A 20,397-nucleotide genomic window follows, 5' to 3' on the forward strand; every position below is an offset into this window, starting at 1 on the left:
AGCACCTCCTCCAAGCTCCGTCGGCGGCTCGCGTAGCAGCAGCGCAAGGCCCCAAGGCGTGCGCGGACGTCGCCGGCGGCCGTGCTGCCGAGGACCGCCACCGGGCGCGACGTGCTGGAGGTGGAGGAGGCTCCGGACCAAGAACAAGAAGAGGCCGGGCGCCGGTGAGAGGCGGTGCAGGCCGATGGTCAACCTGTTGCGCCATGCTCATCCATCTCTTCTTCACTGCGCGCCACGCGTCCTCCTCGTCGAGGTGCAGAGATGCTTGGGGGTCGAGACAGCTGGAAAAATCCCCCCCCCCCCCCCCAAGCCCAAAATTTGCGCCGGCGCAGCCCCGGCCGGATGAAAAAACGTCCCTGGATTTTCAAATTTTCCTATAAAAAAGTTGGCTGAATATTTCTATGCTACAATCCTATAACAAGGTTCATTACTGTTTTCAACTCAAAATTTTGCATTGTCAAATGTTCAATTAACTATACTATCTTCCATTCTGGTTACACGGTTCATCTATTGTAAGCATGTGCCTAAACTTATAAAAGATTTCATTGATGAGGTTTGGGCTCAACTGAAAATGGTTTGTGAATCTGATACAGATGAGTTACTTTTGGAAGAGAAGCTTGCCTTTGTTTAGGAAACCAGACACGCCTTTGGAAGGACTGCGCTACTCTTAAGTGGGGGTGCTTCACTGGGTTCATTCCACGTAGGCGTAGTGAAAACCATAGTTAAAAAAGACGCGCCTAAGCGAGCGCTTAAGCGCGCCCAGCCTCTAGGCGTTGGCAAAATGCATTGCACATAACTACGCTTAATCTGTGCATAACTGCGCATAAGCATGCGCTTTGATTAGTAAAGCCTAAGGCGGTGGCAAAACGCACAATTAACGCCTAGCGTTTTTTTGAACTATGGTGAAAACTTTGGTTGAGCATAAGCTTCTGCCTCGGATAGTCACAGGATCGAGTGTTGGTTCCATTATATGCTCAATTGTCGCTACCCGAACATGGCCTGAGATTAAGAGCTTCTTCATACTCATTACAGATCTTAAAGTTCTTTGATAGGATAGGTGGAGTTTTTACTGTGACGAAACAGGTTATGACTTATGTGCACTTCATGACATTAGCCAGATGCAAGGGCTTTTGAGGGATCGCACAAGTGACTTAACATTTCAAGAGGCTTACGACATAACTGGCCGTGTTCTTGGGGTCACAGTTTGCTCTCCTAGACAAAATGAGCCACCTCGCTGCCTCAACTACCTGACATCACCATATGTTGTCATTTGGAGTTCTGTAACTGCCTCATTCCCGGGCCTCTTTGAAGCTCGGGAGTTGATGGCAAAGGATAAGATTTTGCCACACAGTTCCCTTCGACGTGCCCTTTGCCACAGATCCAGAACGGAGGCCTGCTTCGGTGCTCCCCCCTAATCTAATTTTGGAGGGGTATTTTTGTCCCCGCGAATTTGTTTTTTTCCTGGCCCGCCGCAGCCCAGATCCAAGCCCTGTCTAGCCCTGTATAACCCAGACCGTATACGTACAGTATCCTGGTCCGAAAAAAAAATATCACACGACCCCACGTCCACGTAAGACCTGCCGAATCCAATCATTCACGCGAGCAGCTCCATCAATCTCGCGAGCATTGACGCAGCTCCATAAGTCACGTAGTAGATCTCCACCGGCCGGCGGCTATCTCGTCGCCAACGATCTCGTCGGACAGCGGGCGCGACAACATCGTGAATCTCCAACGATCGCGCACAGGTACCGCATCCCACGTCCCCCCTCTAGTCTCGCTCGCGGCAACATCGAATGAACTGCCGCCGCGCCAGTGGCAGTGGTTAACCTAGCGGAGCGGGTAACCTAGCCACCCGGCGGCGCATGCGATCGTGGATCTTGTTCCGGTAGTGCTGCTCCTCATGATCTGGGTTCACGTAGCGTCGGTTGCCGTCGGTTGTGTGCACCATGTGGATCGTTAATTGATGTGGCGGCTAACCTAGGTATCCGGCGGCAGAGGTAATCACAGATCTAGCTAGGTTTTGAGATCGTGCAGTTCCTCGCGATTGAAAGTGATCTCGACGGGTGCCGTGGCCATCTTCCTTACTAAGTTTGGCAGATCTGAACGGCCTCGGTTGTGGTTGTTTACATAACATCCGTGATCATGTCCTATGTGTTTTATATTTCATCATTGATAATGTTTGCACATGTGATGATACATATTATTGGTTGTAGGAAATGGCAGACGAGGAGTTAACTGATATCATGGTAGACATGGAGTTTGGAGAACTGATGAAAGATTGGATAGAAAATTGCTCAGATGATGAAAATTCAGATCGTCAAGATCGGTCAGAGAATGGGAACGAATGGGACGATCTTAATGTGCGTGGCATTGTCATGTTGTAATTTTTTGGTGGCATCTGACAACATTTAATCTTTGTGTTGAAAATTTATAGATGGATGAGCTTGATGATGATCAGGAAAACAACTCGGAGCTCTCGAATGAAGATTACATTAGTCAGGTACGTAAGTGAAACGTTTTGTTGGCATGCAAATTGAATTTCTTCTGGAACATTATATGATAAGTAATTATGTATTTGTGTTGTATTTTTCAGTTCATTTCCGAATGTCATAATGCGTACGACTATTACGGTGAATCCGACGTGGAGACAGACCTTAACGACGAATCATTAGATGCACCTGGTTCTAGGGAGTCCGAGTCGTCGGTCATCATGAATGAGGTATGTGTGTAATCAATGTTCTATGGATGTAAGTAATGTTAAACCATACAAAACAGTTTGCATGGCTATGTTTTGATTGTGTAGGTGACAGAAGATGGTGGGGTAATGAATGTCCAAGATACTGCCAGTGCAGATGATAAGAGGGATATGTTCATGCGGATAATGGACATGACTTTTATGACTCACGATGCTGCGTATGATTTCTACAACAGCTGTGCTAGAGCTAATGGTTTCAGCATTAGGAAGAATAAGGTCAGGTATACCAAAACCGAGGCACATCTTATGCGTTATAGGAAGTTTGTTTATTCCAGACAAGGGAACGTGACAGCAAGTTGCTAATGTCAGGGATATACCCCGCGGCGTAAACCGGCCGGAAGTATAACCCGGCCGGACTTGGCAGTTTATTTGAGACCCCGCTGACACTTGGCGGTTCACCGGCGACCCGTTTGGACCTGACGGTTCACGACTGATTGGTAATCCGGCAGGCGGGTGCGAGGAGCGACAAGACCTGGTGGCCCAACAGGCGTTTCATGAAGGCCGGGTCATACTATGGTGGGCCGGTTTAAGAGGAAAGGCATAATGAATATTTGTCTTACAAGGAGTTAAGACCTGGACTTGTATCCGGTTTGTATTAGAGATAGACTAGTCATAATTCTAATAGGACTCCACATGTAACCCGCCCCTTCAACATATATAAGGAGGGGTAGGGCTCCCCAAAGAGGGACAAGCGACAAGCAAAAAGAAACAATCTTAAGGCTAGACACAAAGAGGAGAGCCGGTTTACGGCGACTCCCTCGTGATCATAATGAGACCTAGCCTCAAACAGCATGTAGGATTTTTACCGGATGATGTTTCCCGGGGCCAGAAGCTGTCTAAATCCATGTCTTGTGTTGCGTCTCTCGATTCCGCTCAACCCCTCTCAAGCTACCACATAGATGCGTTGGCCTCGCGACTAAATCCTCACACTAAGGACATCTGACGTGACAATTTCACGACAGTTGGCGCCCACCGTGGGGCTCACGCACAATGATGATGAGTTCTTGGAGGGATCTTTTCCAGGGATCTGAGACGTTTGCAATTTTTCGCATGAGTCGGTTTGGAAGGATCTGCATGATCATCAATGAGCAGTCGAGCGCCATAAGCGAATTAAGACGAGAGTTAGGGTTGCGCGTCCGTCTGCCGCCGTAAGTCGCCAAAGATAACAGAAGTTTTCATTGTGGATCCGATGCAAAGCCCGCTGCTCGTATTTGGGTAGAAGATCGCGACACCTATCCCAAGCAGAAATCAAAGTTGTCGTATCCGAAATGGACACGAGACCGGACTGGCCGTTGCTCATTACGTACAAACTTCAAGTCCAGAGAATCAAGCTACGGTCTCTGCTGCTTCCTCCACGTGAAGAAAAATAATTCATCTACCAAGTACTAGTTGAGTGCCCACGTCAAGGTCAATTGAAGTACTACTTTGTAATACTCCCATGTCACACGAAGTTGCAGTATTGCCATGAGCCGCCAGAAATCCACCGTGGCCTCACTCGCCGCCGTGTACCTTGAACCGTCTCCGCCATCTCACGCGCGCCGCTATCAACCACGAGCCGGCCCCGAGTCACCAGGCCGGTCTTTGCCTCGATGGGTCTTGCCTTGATGGCCGCTTCAGTCTCTGCCAAGTCGCCGACTCCCGCAGTGGTTCGCCGGCATCGGCAAACCGCTGTGTTGAGCAAACCCGCGCCGTGAACCGCCCGGTGTCGCGGCAGCCTCCACTGCGGCCCGCCTGCACCTCTGCGTGTTTCCTGAGCCATCGGCCCCGCTGCGCGCGAGTTCGCCTCCACCTCTGCTGTAGCCCAAACGGTTTAGTTCCGTGCGCGGCTTCAAATCGCCGACGCCTCGTCTTCTGCTCCAAATCGGCCGCTCCGGGCCACCGCTCCTCTACATCTACTGATGCCGGCTTCGTCGACCTCCTCAGTAGCTGCCGGCGAGTTACCAGCCTCCACACCCGCTGCGGCGCTTCAAGTCACGAGCTTGTTTCAATCGCCATACCGCCATGTCTTTGTTTCCGGGCTGAGTCGCCGGGGCCTCATGGCTGTTGCTTCAGAGAGCTGCTTCGTTACGAGTCGCCGGCGCCCCTTGTATTTCGGATGCACTCAACCTCCGAGGTGTGGCGTCGCCGCTGTAGCTATGCCCTTAACCCATCAAGCTGCATTTTTCTGTATTGAGTCGCCGCTGAAGAGCCGTCCTGTGCCACTCATCGCGGACTGGCCCTGTTGTGTCTGCTGCGAACCGCCTGGCCGTGTGCCGACTCCGCCTTGGTCAAACTGCCGGCCCGTCTCGCCTCTGAAATATGCCTCAAGCCGGGGCCCTCACTCGAGACACCGGTCGATTCCCGCGCGTTTGTCATCACCGGAGTACTGGTCGTGCTAATTAACCCGCCGGCTTTGCGTGGACTTTGTGTCGATCCACTAATCCGGCTGCTGCTGCTTGGCATGAATCCAAAGGCGTACTGTTATTCAATGGCACGAAGAGATTCATTACATATACGCACATGAAGGACAACTCTACTACAAAGCCCCGCAAAGACAAAAAGTTATATGCTGGCATGCTTTTGTGCCACACGCACATTACATGGAGATTGAAAAAGGAGAAAATTCATCAAGTCGCTGGCTAAAAGCGCTAGGCGACATCTTACGGGACGGTTTGATGACTTGTCTGCCTGATTTTCTTCGTCTCTGCCGCGGCTGACTACTACCTCGCCTCCACCACTGCTGTTGTTGCGGTCTGCTTCAACTCGCTGTACCGCAGCTTTTACCTCTGCTGCTGCTACACTCTGGCACTGGTTCTGCTACGTGGTTTATTAAACATCAGGACAGGCGAGGTACAAGTTCCACCATGAAGTAAAACTTTTGTCCAAAGCAAAGTTCGTCCGCTGTCCGGCAGAGAACAACAATATCATCGGTTATTCAAAGGCATCAGGTGATATTCATCTAACTCTATTTTATCAGCACATACTAAATTGTTTCAGAGCAATTATTTGGTCTATGATAATTTTTTGCAGGACCATTGTTCCTTACAAAAAGGTGTCGCAAAAGGGGCGTGGGCAAAAATTATTTTTGCACTAGCGCTCGTTTTGCGCAAGTTGCCACCCCCGCTACCTCAACACACGCGACTGACTCATTGTCCGTGCCCATGGCCGACTTGCCTGCGTCTGTGCCGTTTCCAATCCTGCGGCCAATTTTCGCGATTGCACCGGCTTACAATGCCACGGACGACTCGCCCGTCCGCTCTCGCAGCCGGTTCATGCGTCCACACCGGCTTACAACGAGGAGGACAAACTTGCTTGCACCGGCGTACGATGCCGCGGCCGGCTTATCTGTCTGATCTCACGGCCGACTCGGCTGTGATTGATTTCAGCTTCACCGTGGTGATCATCAACTCTGTGATGAATAATTTTCTGGCTTAACAAATCAGGTGATATCCATCTAAAATATCTTTTATTGGCACATATTATTGTCAAAGAGCAGTTTATCTTTGTCTTGGTCTGCAATATTGTTCATGCAGGACAATTGTTCACTATATCAAAACGACGCGATTAACTCGCCCGTCTGTGCCGGTTTACGACACCAATATCCGGTTTACAATGCCGCGGCCGACTCGTCTGTCAGAGCTGCCACTGATGATGCGGTCGTCTCTGATGTCCGTCTCTCGCGGCCTGGTCTACATCGACATACTGCGCCGCACCATCTGCATGAGCTGTTTATTGGATACGGGCAAGTCACAGCTTGGGTAGCCCGGTTTTCTTTCAAATTGGAGGCAAATTATCGTCAACCGCCGTCTACACTGGATGGCTCAATAAGCAGGCACACAAGTCGCCGACATTACAGTTCTGATTAACTTCAAATCGCCAGTTGGAAGGAACCATTGGCCGAGTTGCTGACACGGCTCATACGGGATCATTTATAACCCGCCGCAGTCACCTCAACCTTCTGTGGATTTACATCGTGCTATCAACACCAATGATATACAAGTTATGTCGGTTTATATCATGGTCAAATATGAAGAGTTTCAAGCCAACTCCTCGAGTCACCTTGAGACTCGGGGGCTACGATGACATGACTCAGCAAATCTTGCTAGTTTCAGCAAATTTAAGAACCCCAGGACGATGGAGGGAAAGATAACCCGGTCCAGGAGGCTACTGTTATTTGAAGGTAGTCAGACAATTTCCGGCTTAGAAAGTATATGACAGTTACAAAATCCCGGCTCAATGAAGAAGATCCGGGTCATCAGAAAGGATTCCGGTTTAAAATCCGGCTCAAGGAAAGCCAGAGTCATTGAAGTTCTCAAATATCTGGTTTACAATCCGGTTCAAGGGAAATCTGTCCTCCCACAAAGCTTTGAATTGCCCAAATCCGGATTAACAATGTCCGGTTCAAAAAGGAATTAACTTCTCACAAGTTCAAGTTTAAAGACCGTCAGAAAATTTCCGGCTGAAAATGAAGATTCCGGTTTAAAATCCGGGTCAAGGGAAAGATGTCTCCCACAAAGCTTTGAAGCTATCAATATCCGGTTCAAGAAGAATTTATCTCTTGCAAAAAAAAGTTAAAAATTACCAAACAGGACCTGCTGCCATGATGCGCGGTTCAAACATGGGTATCCTGCCTTATTGGCCTAACATATTATTGATCACATGGGGGCTTCTGCTTCATAAAGTGGGGTCTCTGTCTTTTTCTTATCATGTGTGGTTACATGGAGTTGTTCTGTCTTAGAGCGGCCTCCGGTTTACCCCTTGAAATTTGCTTTTCAAGCTTTGTGATATCACTTGGGGCCTTGGTCGTGTCCGAACCAATGCAACACCTCTTGATAGGCGAAAGCCACCAGATCACTTGGGGACATGGTCAAGTCTGAACCAGTCACGCCTCTTGATCGGTCTAAGGCCATAGAGTCACTTGGGGGCTTGGTCGAACCCGAACAGTTGCCACGCCACTTGATCGGCATAATGCCACGGTTTCAGTTGGGGACCTGGCTGACTTGAACCATAGCTACACCTTATTGGGAGCTTGGTCGTGTCCGACCATGGTAACACCATCTGATCGGCTCAGTAAAGCCTCTTTTTGCAAATGGTCTTATCATTGCCTTTGCTTGCATATTTTTTCATAACTGTTATTTGATTTTTGTTGCGTTTTTTAAACCGGCATTGTTAATCCGGTTCGACTGTCAATTACAAATTGGCGGAACACGGTCAAATCTTAATCCGGAGACTATCTGCCTGGTTTGATTTTATGTTACCATCTTATTATGGAGTGAACCGACGTTCATTAACCCGGCTTGACTTTCAATTACAAGTTGTCAATACAGGATCAAGTTATAATCCGGAGACTATCAGCCCGGTCTGGTTTGACTATGAGTCGCCAGTATTATATATGGTTAAACCGGTGTTTATCACAACCCGGTACGGTTTTATCATAAACCGACACAGTATGAAAGGAGTTATCATTACTCAAGATTGGGGTTATCACCCTTACTACAAAAAGTTGGTAAACCAATGATGTGATTCAATGTCACAGGTATGATATATTTCATTGATTATTCTTAAGTGCAGCCTTGGTTATAAACATGGGTTATATGTTGGGCATTATGACCCGTCCGGCGGTAAACCGCCAGGACACTTTAAACTTGTTGTATGCAGAGACAGTTTGAATAAGGCATGATGATAAATTATCCGGTGTTTGTTAACCGGGCCTGGCTTTGGACTATAAGTCGCCAGTACATATTTGGATTCCGCCATTAGAATCATGCACTTATAATTCATTGGGTTATGTTATTCAAATAGCCAAACTTGGCTGAATTTTCATTATGATATTGAATGAATAAGGTTTTTTCATACTAGATTATGTTATCTTTAATAGCCAACACGACTGGATTTTTATTATGGTTATCAATGACCAATATTATAATTGAGGTTTTCAAAGTCGCTTTTAGCGCAATGGTTATCATATTATTAATGGATATGATTTATTCTACAATTGAAGGAATAGTCCCGAGTCGCTGCAGGCTTACGACCCGGCACTTGGGAGCTACATTATTTAAGTTGAGATTATATCAAATATGCAAGTCTCATATCGCTGCAAGCATGCACCATGACACTTGGGGGCTAATGCAAAGTAATTTTCTGCTCATATTATTGAAGACCCGACTCATCACATTATAATGAGTCGGCCCTCGGGGCTACCAATTGCTCCTATCAACAGTTGAAGGTACAAAGCTTTTTATTCATTATATTGAAGGGTCCACTGCTCAGTTGGTAAAGCACAAGGCTCTTAACCTTGTGGACGTGGATTCAAGTCCCATGATGGGGGTTACATCATATGATATTATTTTCATTGAAGTATATATCAAGTCCCAGCTCAATATTATCTTACTGAGCCGGCCCTTGGGGGCTACACATCATTGCTCAAATCTATATGATTATACCTACAAAGTCCCTGCTTATTATTGCATAATGACCCGGCACATGGGGGCTACATAATATGGAGTATTCAGTTTTTACTAAGTGACTGGGATGAACAACATGGATTTCTTCTTAAGTGGCAGTATTTATATTGAAACAAGTCTTAAGCCATCATTTTGTTCTACTCAAGACTTGGGGGCTACAGGTATTATATTATTATGGAAGAACTATTTTCAAATTCTCTGTTTTGAGCAAACCGGATTGACCCGGCGTCACCAACCATTACGACCTTGTGTCTGCAACCCGGCGTCATCAATAAACATGAACTAGCATTGGCAACAATCATGACCCGGAATTATCAGTTTTTATAACCCGGCAATTTTGGTAATATTAAACCGGCAAGTTTTACATCTTTAGACCGGCTGAACATCAGTTGAATATTTGAAGACCAATATTTCTGTCAAGTCAGAGCATTCAAGGCCGATTCAAGAGGATTCTTTATTTACAAAATGTTTTCTACAAGCAAATTGGTTATGAAACTGGTCTATTGACTCGGATTTTTTAGAAGGAGGAAATGACAAGGATTTAAGGATGATCAGATGCCGGTTGACAAGAATTCTTAACCCGGAGCATAATCTGTCAAGTTTGTTCTTGTGTTTATTTCACAGCATCATTTTAACAGGATAAATCCAAATTAAATCGGGGGCTAATCTCGGGGATATACCCCGCGGCGTAAACCGGCCGGAAGTATAACCCGGCCGGACTTGGCGGTTTATTTGAGACCCCGCTGACACTTGGTGGTTCACCGGCGACCCGTTTGGACCTGGCGGTTCACGACTCATTGGTAATCCGGCAGGCGGGTGCGAGGAGAGACAAGACCTGGTGGCCCAACAGGCGTTTCATGAAGGCCGGTTCATACTATGGTGGGCCGGTTTAAGAGGAAAGGCATAATGAATATTTGTCTTACAAGGAGTTAAGACCTGGACTTGTATCCGGTTTGTATTAGAGATAGACTAGTCCTAATCCTAATAGGACTCCACATGTAACCCGCCCCTTCAACATATATAAGGAGGGGCAGGGCTCCCCAAAGAGGGACAAGCGACAAGCAAGAAGAAACAATCTTAGGGCTAGACACAAAGAGGAGAGCCGGTTTACGGCGACTCCCTCATGATCATAATGAGACCTAGCCTCAAACAGCATGTAGGGTTTTTACCGGATGATGTTTCCCGGGGCCCGAAGCTGTCTAAATCCCTGTCTTTTGTCGCGTCTCTCGATTCCGCTCAACCCCTCTCAAGCTACCACATAGATGCGTTGGCCTCGCGACTAAGTCCTCACACTAAGGACATCTGACGTGACAATTCCACGACACTAACCAAGGAAGGGCACAGCCGTTGGCTCAGAGCCGAGACACGCTGCTTTTGCGAAGCACACTTGACTGTCAAGCTTGACCAAAAGCGTGGGGTTTGGTATGTTGCAAGTTTTGAGGACAAGCATAGCATATGTTGGCAGGACCAGACGAGGTACCTTTTCTTTGGTCCCACAGAAAAATCAAAGAGTTTCAGAAGCATGAGATAATGTCCATGGGAGCTGCAGGGATTAGAATTCACGACATGATGGATTGCCTCATCAGCAAACATGTATCGTATGGCGGTGTTGGTTTTACCAGGCGTGAAATATACAACCTTTGTGCCAGGGAGAAGAGGAAGCTGCTTTCAAAAGGTGATGCTGCCACAGCCATAGGCATCATGGCCAGTAGGAAACAGAGGGATCCTTGCTTCTTTTTCGAGTACATGCTAGATAATGAAGGACACTTGAATAGGATGTTCTGGTGTGACTCCCAGTCTCGTCATGACTATGAGGACTTTGGCGACGTGCTTGTATTTGACAGCACGTACAAGATGAACCGCTATGGTATGCCATTCATACCTTTTGTTGGTCTTAACAGTCACCGGAAGACCACTGTTTTTGGTTGTGCCATAGTTTTGGACGAGACCGAACAGACATACGTGTGGCTGTTGCAGACTTTTTTGAGGTCCATGTGTCAAAAGATGCCGAAGAGTGTAATCACAGATGCCGACGCTGCGATGATCAAGGCAATTCGCGAAGTCTTGCCAGACGTGTGGCACCGTATATGTACGTGGCATATAGAAAAAAATATGAAGATTCACCTCAGTCCCAAGTCCTTGAAGGAGGTTCGAACCCTTCTGTACTACAGCACGTCCACGGCCACGTTTGAGGAGAGATGGCACGCGTTTACCAAAAGATGGCAGTCGGAAAAAATAGTAACATGGTTGAGACGGATGTATAAGAAGAGGAGACTGTGGGCCGCGGCTTATCTGGCAGAGGGGTTTTGGCTTGGCATGAAAAGCAACCAGCGGAGTGAAAGCCTAAACTCATGCCTTCACATCCACCTAGACGGTGAAATGACCCTGGTGGATATGATTTTGCATTACGAGAACGCCGTTGTACGTATCCGTGAAAACGAGGCGCGAGATGACTGCACGACCTCACAGAGCTACCGGTGCCAGTTACTAGCTCGAGGGAACTTGAGATAGCTGCTTCTCACGTCTTCACTCCAGCAAACTTCTATATGTTGCAAGATGATCTTAGAAAAATTGATGGCATGGAGATTGTAGAAATTAAGCTGGGAGACGGATCACAGCAGTACATCATGGCCTGGAAGAATAACCGGAATAGCCGTTTTTGGGTGGAGTGTACAGCAGTAAATTCCGCAGAACCTGTACGGTGCAGCTGCAGAAGAATAATTCGAAAGGGTCTACCTTGCAAACACATATTCCACGTACTGAAGTACTTGAACATATCTGAAATACCAAAGTGTTTAGTTCTTGTTCGGTTCACAAAACAAGCAAGGTTGGGACTGCCCGCGAGGCGCACAAGCGGTCTGTTGGGATATGGTTGGACTGGGGCAGAGGAAAGAATGAAATATAGCCAAGTCAGTGTGTTAGCTTCAGAAGCTATGCATGCGGCATGCAAACACCCAGCTTTGTGGGATCAGTTACAAGATAGTTTTAAGGCTGTGATAGCTAAGAGTCATGAGTATGATCTGCTACAGGAAAATTTGAGCAACAATATAACTGACTTCAGTAAGTGTGCGGTTGAATATGTAGACGATGGTGAAGGCAACATGGTCGCAGTTAAAGATCCTATGAAAGTGTCCAGCAAAGGTGCAACAAAGGTAGATGAGAACCGCCCTGTCTCGAAAAATGGTAGACCACTCTCTTTTGATGAGTTAAAAACCCGGTGCGGCGCTTGCAAATTGCTAGGGCACACTAAATGTAGCAAGAAATGCAAACTCAATCAGAAGTAAGTGTTTGTATGCATTCTGGATTATTGAAAAAATTATCATTCATTAACTTATCTTGTCTTCTATGATGTGCAGAACAGTGGAGAAGGAAGAAGTGTAGAACACTTGCTTCAATTTTTTACGGATAAATCGAGTGAACATGGCAGTATATCCTTTTCACATTATGGCATCAATTTTAGTTCGACGTTTAACATCGTGTTTGGATCCTATATATATCTTCTATACCTAAATAGCTAGCCCCCACTACTAGATTTGACTACACATGCGTGCTTCCACATCACCTCAATTATTTACAGCCTTCCGATCAAAATTGTGTGGCATCAAGGAATCATGCATGTGCTCATAAGTTACTTTTTGCATTAATGTAAATTATGCCACCTCATTGGTCATGCATGTCTTATTTTCCCAATGCATGCATGCATTTTTTGCATTAACCTATCAACTCAAACAACGCCACTTCATCAATCATGTCTTTTATTTGTGGGGATTTTTTTTCTCTTTTATGCATCATTTTGCCACACACACTTCTTTTAAGTTTTATCATTTTTAACATGTAAAACTCTTACATTTAATTTCATTGGTTTTAAGCACTAATTTATGGATTGGTTTTAACACGGTTCCCGCAGCAACGCGCGGGGAATCATCTAGTTGTAGCAACTCGATCGACACTTTGTTTAGTGGGAGTGTCAAATTTTTACATCTCTAAATAAACAACAAAATCCGACCTAAATAACTTAGCTATAAATTAGAAAGAATATTGTACATTTCCCCTCCCCACGTCCTAACTGCCATTAAATCACCTAACTTACCACTCCCCACCACACATTCACCCACCTACCTCGTGCGTCGGTTCGAACTCCCCTTATCCCCACCTACAGTAGATCGAGAAAACCCCCGCCAGCGACCGCTGCAGCCGCCTACATGGAGAAAAGCCTCGGCTGGCAGAGAGCGATGATGAAGCTCGCCAGCGATGACGAGGGGTGGCGCGCCCAGTTGGCGGAGGTGTGCAGCTGGTTCCCCAGCATGGAGATGTTGGTCAACCACGCGTGTGGCCTCGTCAAAGTCCTCACCGACGCCGAGAAGAAGCGCGCCTTCCCCTACGGCTGCGGCGTCCCGCCAGCTCTCCTCCTCGTCTGGGCAATGCGAGAGGCCACGCTAAGCGACTCCCCTGTTCAGCGTGCAAGGTGGTGGATGTACCGCTCCACCACCATGACGCTGCGGCCAGATCCAGCACGCGTCGCGTCGATGGCGGAGCGCATCGACGTCGAGCTCGCTATCCCTGCGCCCGTGAGCCCGGACAACCAGGTCCGCCACGTGCCGAAGCCAGTCCTGCCGTTGGGCTCTGACGTCGTGGAGGACGACGTGGACGAGGTACTGCTCATCCCTGATGACCCTGAGGAGGGCGAGGAGGACGCCGTGCAGATGGTAGCGCCGGTTGCCGTCGAGGGTGGCAAAACATTGCCCATCGATGTTGAGCTCCTTCCCCTGCACCCTGACATAGTGAAGGTGGAAGAAGAGGAGGTGGCTCAGGATCAGGTGGCACCGGCGGTGGTCAAGAAGAAGGCCTTCTCCGTGTGTGGTGCGCCGCTCACGCCGCCTCAAATTTCTGAAGAAGATGAAGATGGGCACAATTGCTGAAGGAGGATGAAGCTGCTGGTTATCTTAAGTTAGGTATGTTGTTATATGTTTCAGCATATAAGTTAACATTATTTTGGGTTTGATGTTGGTTAGGTATGCTTTTATATGTAAGCATATAAGTAATGCAATCGGTACGGTTTGATCGGGTTCTTTGTGGCTGAAGAACTGAATATCTACTGCTCACCCTAAGTGCCAAGTTCGGTTAAATATATGAATATTGAACATGTATTGTTGCTTTGCTTCAGTGTTGCATGGAAGCTGCTAGATGTTGCTCCTATGTTGCAACAAGACAATGTACTAGTCTGCTACATAAATCAGTAGTGTTGCTAGGTGATGTGCCCATGTGCATCACATACCAAATATAGAACATGCCAAAAGTGCATTGTCTGTGAAATACAGGACATGCCAAAAGTGCATTGTCTGCCAAATATAGAACATGCCAAAAGTGCACTGTCTACCAATCATTATGGCCCCATGTTATTTATGATGCAATCTCTGTTACACTTTGCCCACAAAATGAATAGCAAATAATTCAGCATCATTTCATCATGTCAATTACAATGATGTCAATAACTTTATGAACAATCTACTTGATAACTATGACAGCAATCATAATGGCAAGTAGGCCAAGATATAGAAGACCTCCAAATCCTAAAATCCTATCCCTATAGAGCAATATCTCCTTGTGCATCTTAACCATTGCCCTCTTTTCTTTCAGCTTCATATTATGTAATCTTAGTCTCCAGTTTCTTGTTCTTCATGGCAAGATACTTAATGACTGACTTTGCTTTGCTATCCCACTACCCATCAACCCATTCAACATACTCAGAAGTGATATCATCCTAAATAAATCATGAGCAATTCAAGTCATTTTATAACTGAACTTGTCGCTGCAAGCGTTAAACACTGAACATTTTTGCAGCTTGACCGCAATAGCAGTACTAGTTTGAAGATCATGCTCAGTACACTAACCTCCAACACACATCCCCCAAGTGCGCTGCCAAAATTGTCTGCATCTATGCAGACACGGGCACTAGGAGTTTCCTGATGACCACATAGATGGAGCTTGTCATGGCCACAGGTGATGAATTATGGGCGATAATGCTGGGATGTAAAGAACAATGGTAAAGAACTTACCTTTTTGCCACCAAAGTGTAGCACTGAAGAAATCCTAGCCGTGGGTTCTCCCAGCCCGCCACCGCCCACGAAACCCCCGTCCCCTGTTCCACTAGATCCGCCGCCGCTGCCTCCTGTGCCACTAAATCCGGCCCACCTGCTTGCAGGACCCAGGGTTCGACCTAACTTGCGGTCGCCACCGCTCTTCACGCTGCTGCCGCCGCCGTCCGATGCCCAGCCCGCTGTCATGCTTTCGGCGTTGAGATTTGGAGGCGCAAATAGAGAGGGAGGGCTAGGGATTTGGAAAGGGAAACGAGAAAAGGGGAAAGATTGATGTGAACCTGGCAAAATGGGCTGGTGTAGCGCTGCCGGGAAGATAGCCCCGCCCGTGGGCCCCTCACGTGGTTAGATTGGCCGTGCCTGGCATTATGGTGAGTACAGAAAAAGTTAATTATACATATAATAAAAATACGACGGGTTTATAAAACAAACTAGAAAAACATGATGCCTGATAACACACGATAGAGCCAACGAGCTGACACGACTAATTTTGATGAGTGTAATATTACATTTTGGCTTGATATATTTACTTATCTACCATGACTACTTTTCATAATAATGTGATGAGGGGGAATTACTGGGAGATTATGCAAGATGATGACATGCAGATAGCTAAGGCAGAATGCTAAGCTTGGTAGAGTTTAAAAAAAGTTAAGATTGTGAAATTTTTAATATGAAACTTACGAGAGCAGTTGAAGAGAAAAATAGAATATTATAAAAAATTGGAGAAGGAGAAAAATATTAAGCAAGAACAGTTGATAAGTGAAGCCGTGAAAAATGCAATTATAAAAAATTGGAGAAGGAGAAAAATATTAAGCAAGAACAATTGATAAGTGAAGCCAAAACTTTATTGGTATGACCAAATTGTCTTCTCCGAGCGAATTTTATGACCAAATTGTCTTGTACAAGCAAATTGTCTGACAGACACATACACATGCATGTGCCCTGTTTATTACATAAAATGATAGAACCCCTAAGATAATCATGCCGTCGAAACCTTCGACCGGACTAAATCCAAACCACTAAAACTTCAATCTTTGCATGCCGCATGGATTCTTCAGGCGCGCCTTTTGCTTGCGATTTCATGAATTTTGTTCTTCACACACTCCATCGTGTTTGAAGGTGACATAATCAACTCTGCGACGAAACGTCTTCTCCTTGCGTCAACGGTGGCCTGCAGAAAATGACATAAAGGTTACATGAACCGAAGTTGCTACACCACCATAGTAGCTAGTCTACAAACGAAATAACAGCATACCTGTGTAAATTTGCGGGTGATTTTGTCCCCGTCCCAATGTTCTAGACATTCTGTGAAAAAAAGGCCACAAGAGTTCCTGGTACATATGCAGACATTAGCGGTGGGCAATACAAAAATGTGTGTTGTTGTTTGATTATGCATGATGTCCTATTAACTCACCCATCCTCTTGTTGGGGTATATCATACTCCTTGATAGGCCACTTACTACGTCCAGATATTTCCCTGGTGTAATAAGATTTGCCTGACGCATATCATGTGCTATAGCCCTTCGCTATAAAGAGGATAGTGTTAAAGAACAATCATAAACAATATGTAAGAGCATTGGTACAAATGTTGGTTACATTACCAGTGCTTTAACAGTCCTCTTAGTCAGGTCCAGAGGATAGAGCGAATCGAGAACTTGGAATTCTTTCTTGATCATGTGCATGACCACGGTCATCCAGTGGCTATTGTCGATATTCAACGCGATATATGTCTACAGTGCAAAAATCCATTACGTAGCAAAAGAAATACTTGATGAACTATCCTGTAGTGATGAATCACAAACATTACGTACCTTATCACGCACAGTATACTCTTTCGTGACTCTATTAACTGCCCCAGCTTTGGTCAGAGCACTATCCATGTTGCAGCAAGATGGCAATGGATCGTCATTTGCGATAGCATGATCTACAAGGAATTTGGACCTCCACACTGGATAGAGATAACGATCATGACCAACACGCAGCTCCAAATGTCCCATATAAGCATCAATAACCTGCATAGAATATCAGCGCATTACATGTTGAGAGTTGAGACATAGATTTTTGAGCATTTTAAAAATAGGACATACAAGTAGTACTTACATCGTCCGAAAGCCATCTATGGCCTAGTACCGGTAGAATCCTTTCGGAAGTCAGAGTTATGCCAGAGCCTTCACTGTAGTAAATTTTTTTGTTCTTGTTCTTCTCAGTGCTAGCAGCTAACTCGACAAATGAAACAGCAGCATCAATTATTTCTGGCGTCAACTCATGTGCCACAACCGCCGGCACATTATTGTTTGAAAATAGAGCTGCATGAAATAATATGAACGTCAACAATGGTGATCATATGCATTGGTAGTAAATAAAAAAATTAAGAATGTTAGTTATGATACCTCTAGTAGCAGTACTAGTACCAGAGGCTCTCTGACCACGGCTGGTACGCCTGCCGGGCTTGTCAAGTGCGAAGGGGGATTCAAATTTCTTGGGAACGGTCCGCTTCCAATTACCAGACATAACCTCGTCATCCTTATCGATTGTTGCACCCTTTTTTCATTCGCCTTAGCCATGAACTTGCTGACAGAAGATGGACAAATGTCTATGTCCGATGAAGGTGCTACAGTAGAAGTACCAACCACCCAAGGGTTTTCCGGTGTAGCCCCACATACATCATTACGCCTAAAAGGTGAAGCTTCCTTGTGTCCATTCAGCTTCGGTGGGGTTTTCTGTTTCGAAAACTAAATCGTGTGAACATTTCTGGACGAAAAAAAATAAACGAGAAAATTATAGACGAAAGATAAATACATAGTACCTCAGGTACGGTTTTATGGTCGGGAAGCACTATATCAGGCTGCGTCATGTCAATGATCGGGTGTCCATCACTGTCCATGTCTTCCTTGTACACGAATTCCTTCTTTTCATATGGACCATTCTTGAACGAATCCACTTCATCCGGATCATTCTCCGCGGATGGCACGCCAGCAGCCGGCTTGTACATGACACCTGCTTTGTTCAACTTCTCCAACATCCTCTGCAATAGAAATATAAACTTAGTAATGGTAGCATGGTTTAAAACAGCAAACATACTCTAAACTATAAAGTTTGGGTGTGACACCTCAGCAACTATATCAGGGATTAGCCTCATCTCGGTGTGTGTGAAGTCCATGCACCGCTTCATTACAAGCTCCATCAAATCTTCCGACAATGCGGCTGTCGTCGACTTCTTTGTGTTTCTAGTTGCAGGCTTGGTTTTTGGCTTCATGGTAGGCGCATTATTTGGGATGTCGGGCTCCTGAGCCCTATACTCCTAGGTGATATTATTTTCGATCTGCATGGGATATTGAAGTACATGTGATGAATAAAAAATAAATAGTATTAAGTTACAAAACATTTAAGAAAGACGAAACACAATGACTTACCCCTACGTTACCACGGCCGCGCCCATTATCAAAGTCGAACCTATCTCTCCTAGTGGCTGCACCTTCTGTCCAGTTCCTCATAAGAGGTTGTATGGACAAGTTGGGATTATAGGCGCATTCGCCTTGGACCGGTTGCACCTTCTCCCAGTACAAGTACTACAAAAAATATAAGGATTTAGAGTTAGTAAAATACATCACATAAAATTGCAATGATATGATAATTGACATTATGCAACATGTCTGATATGTGTACCTGCGAGAGCCAAATTGCCTTTCGGCCATTGGCGCAGGTGTTTGCCTTTCTTCACTATGCGATGGCAATCAAGGAGAACACACATGGTGAAGGGATTCCAGTTAATCTTTGAAATACGTTTCACATCGTAGACCAAAGCGTAGTACTGCTTTGGCACAATCTTGCTGGACATGGGAGCAATAATTATTCCTAACAGGACCAGCACTACTTTGCGAAGGAAATCGTTGTTGGTGGCTTTACTTTTAATTATGTCCTCAATGACATTATCTATCACTATGTTTTCTGATGTCTTACTAAGAAATTGTGGCGGCACCCGCTCCTTCATGTCCTCGCCTTCTTCAGTCAGAATGTCCGGAGCGGACAGTCCTTGGTTCTCGAGGTTAAATATGCACTCGACGTCGACCGCACCGAGAGTCACCTCCCCAACCTGCTCTTGTATAATGAATCTGCCCGTGCTGGCCTGAAAATTCTCAATCATATACCTAATCAGCAAGGTACGCATTTTAATAGATGGTATCTGCAGCATGCTGCGCAATGATGTATCAGCCACTCTAGCGCGTTGACCGCTCGATAGATCTGCAACAAGCTTGCACCATTTCTCCACTGTGCATACTATTTCTCCATTCAGCTCGTCCATCCTGTTGAAAGTAAATATATAACTTCGTGACGTTAGCTAGCACTAAAGCAAAAATAATAATAGGCATGCAAAAATATAAAACTTTCTGGCAGTAGCTAACACTAATGCAAAAATAACACTAATGGAAATACAAAACTATCACCATGTATACTGCAACATGCAGCCAAGTGTGTGCTGACATGAGGCAATAAAAAAATAACTACAATTGGTAATTGAATTTACTTGCATCTGATCAAGTTCTTTGAGTATCATATAAATTATATAATCAATAAAATTAATATGGTAAACTGTTACTTATTCGTTTGGTTGTCTTACTAACAGGGTGACAAATTGTTCAGCTGTAAATAAACTAGAGTCTATAGCAATGGTACCTATTTGAGGTTCATCAACATCTAATGTTAATAACTCTTTAATGTTCTATGTGCACAATATTATAATTGGATCGTGTGACAAAAATATAATCGGATCTTGTGACAAAAATGTATTGCGTCATGCTTCTCGAGAAACAACATCTTATTCTACCGTGCTATGAAAGAACCAAAGAATGCTTTCATCTATGCCATCTGGTCAGAACGCATCTAGTCCAGTTCATACTAGTTGAAATTATGTGGTAAACCTAAGTCCATCAAAGCAACGAGACGGAGGAAGTAGCTTACTTTGAAGGCGCGAGGGAAAGAGGACAATTTACTTGATCTGTCGACGAAGATTAAAGAAGTCGGCGATGCGTTCTCGACATAGTTCGTCGAGGTCGGCCTGCACGTGCGGACGACCTTGATCTTCTCGGGGTTTTTGTGGCGT

General features: G+C 45.6%; 1 pseudogene; it reads left to right on the plus strand.

The window, feature by feature from the left end:
- Window positions 1-401: 401 nt before the first annotated feature.
- The window catches only part of LOC123076524 (triacylglycerol lipase SDP1-like), a 29,918-nt pseudogene continuing 9,922 nt past the window's right edge, over window positions 402-20,397 (plus strand).

Source organism: Triticum aestivum, chromosome 1B, assembly GCF_018294505.1.
Source record: "Triticum aestivum cultivar Chinese Spring chromosome 1B, IWGSC CS RefSeq v2.1, whole genome shotgun sequence".
NCBI lineage: Eukaryota > Viridiplantae > Streptophyta > Magnoliopsida > Poales > Poaceae > Triticum > Triticum aestivum.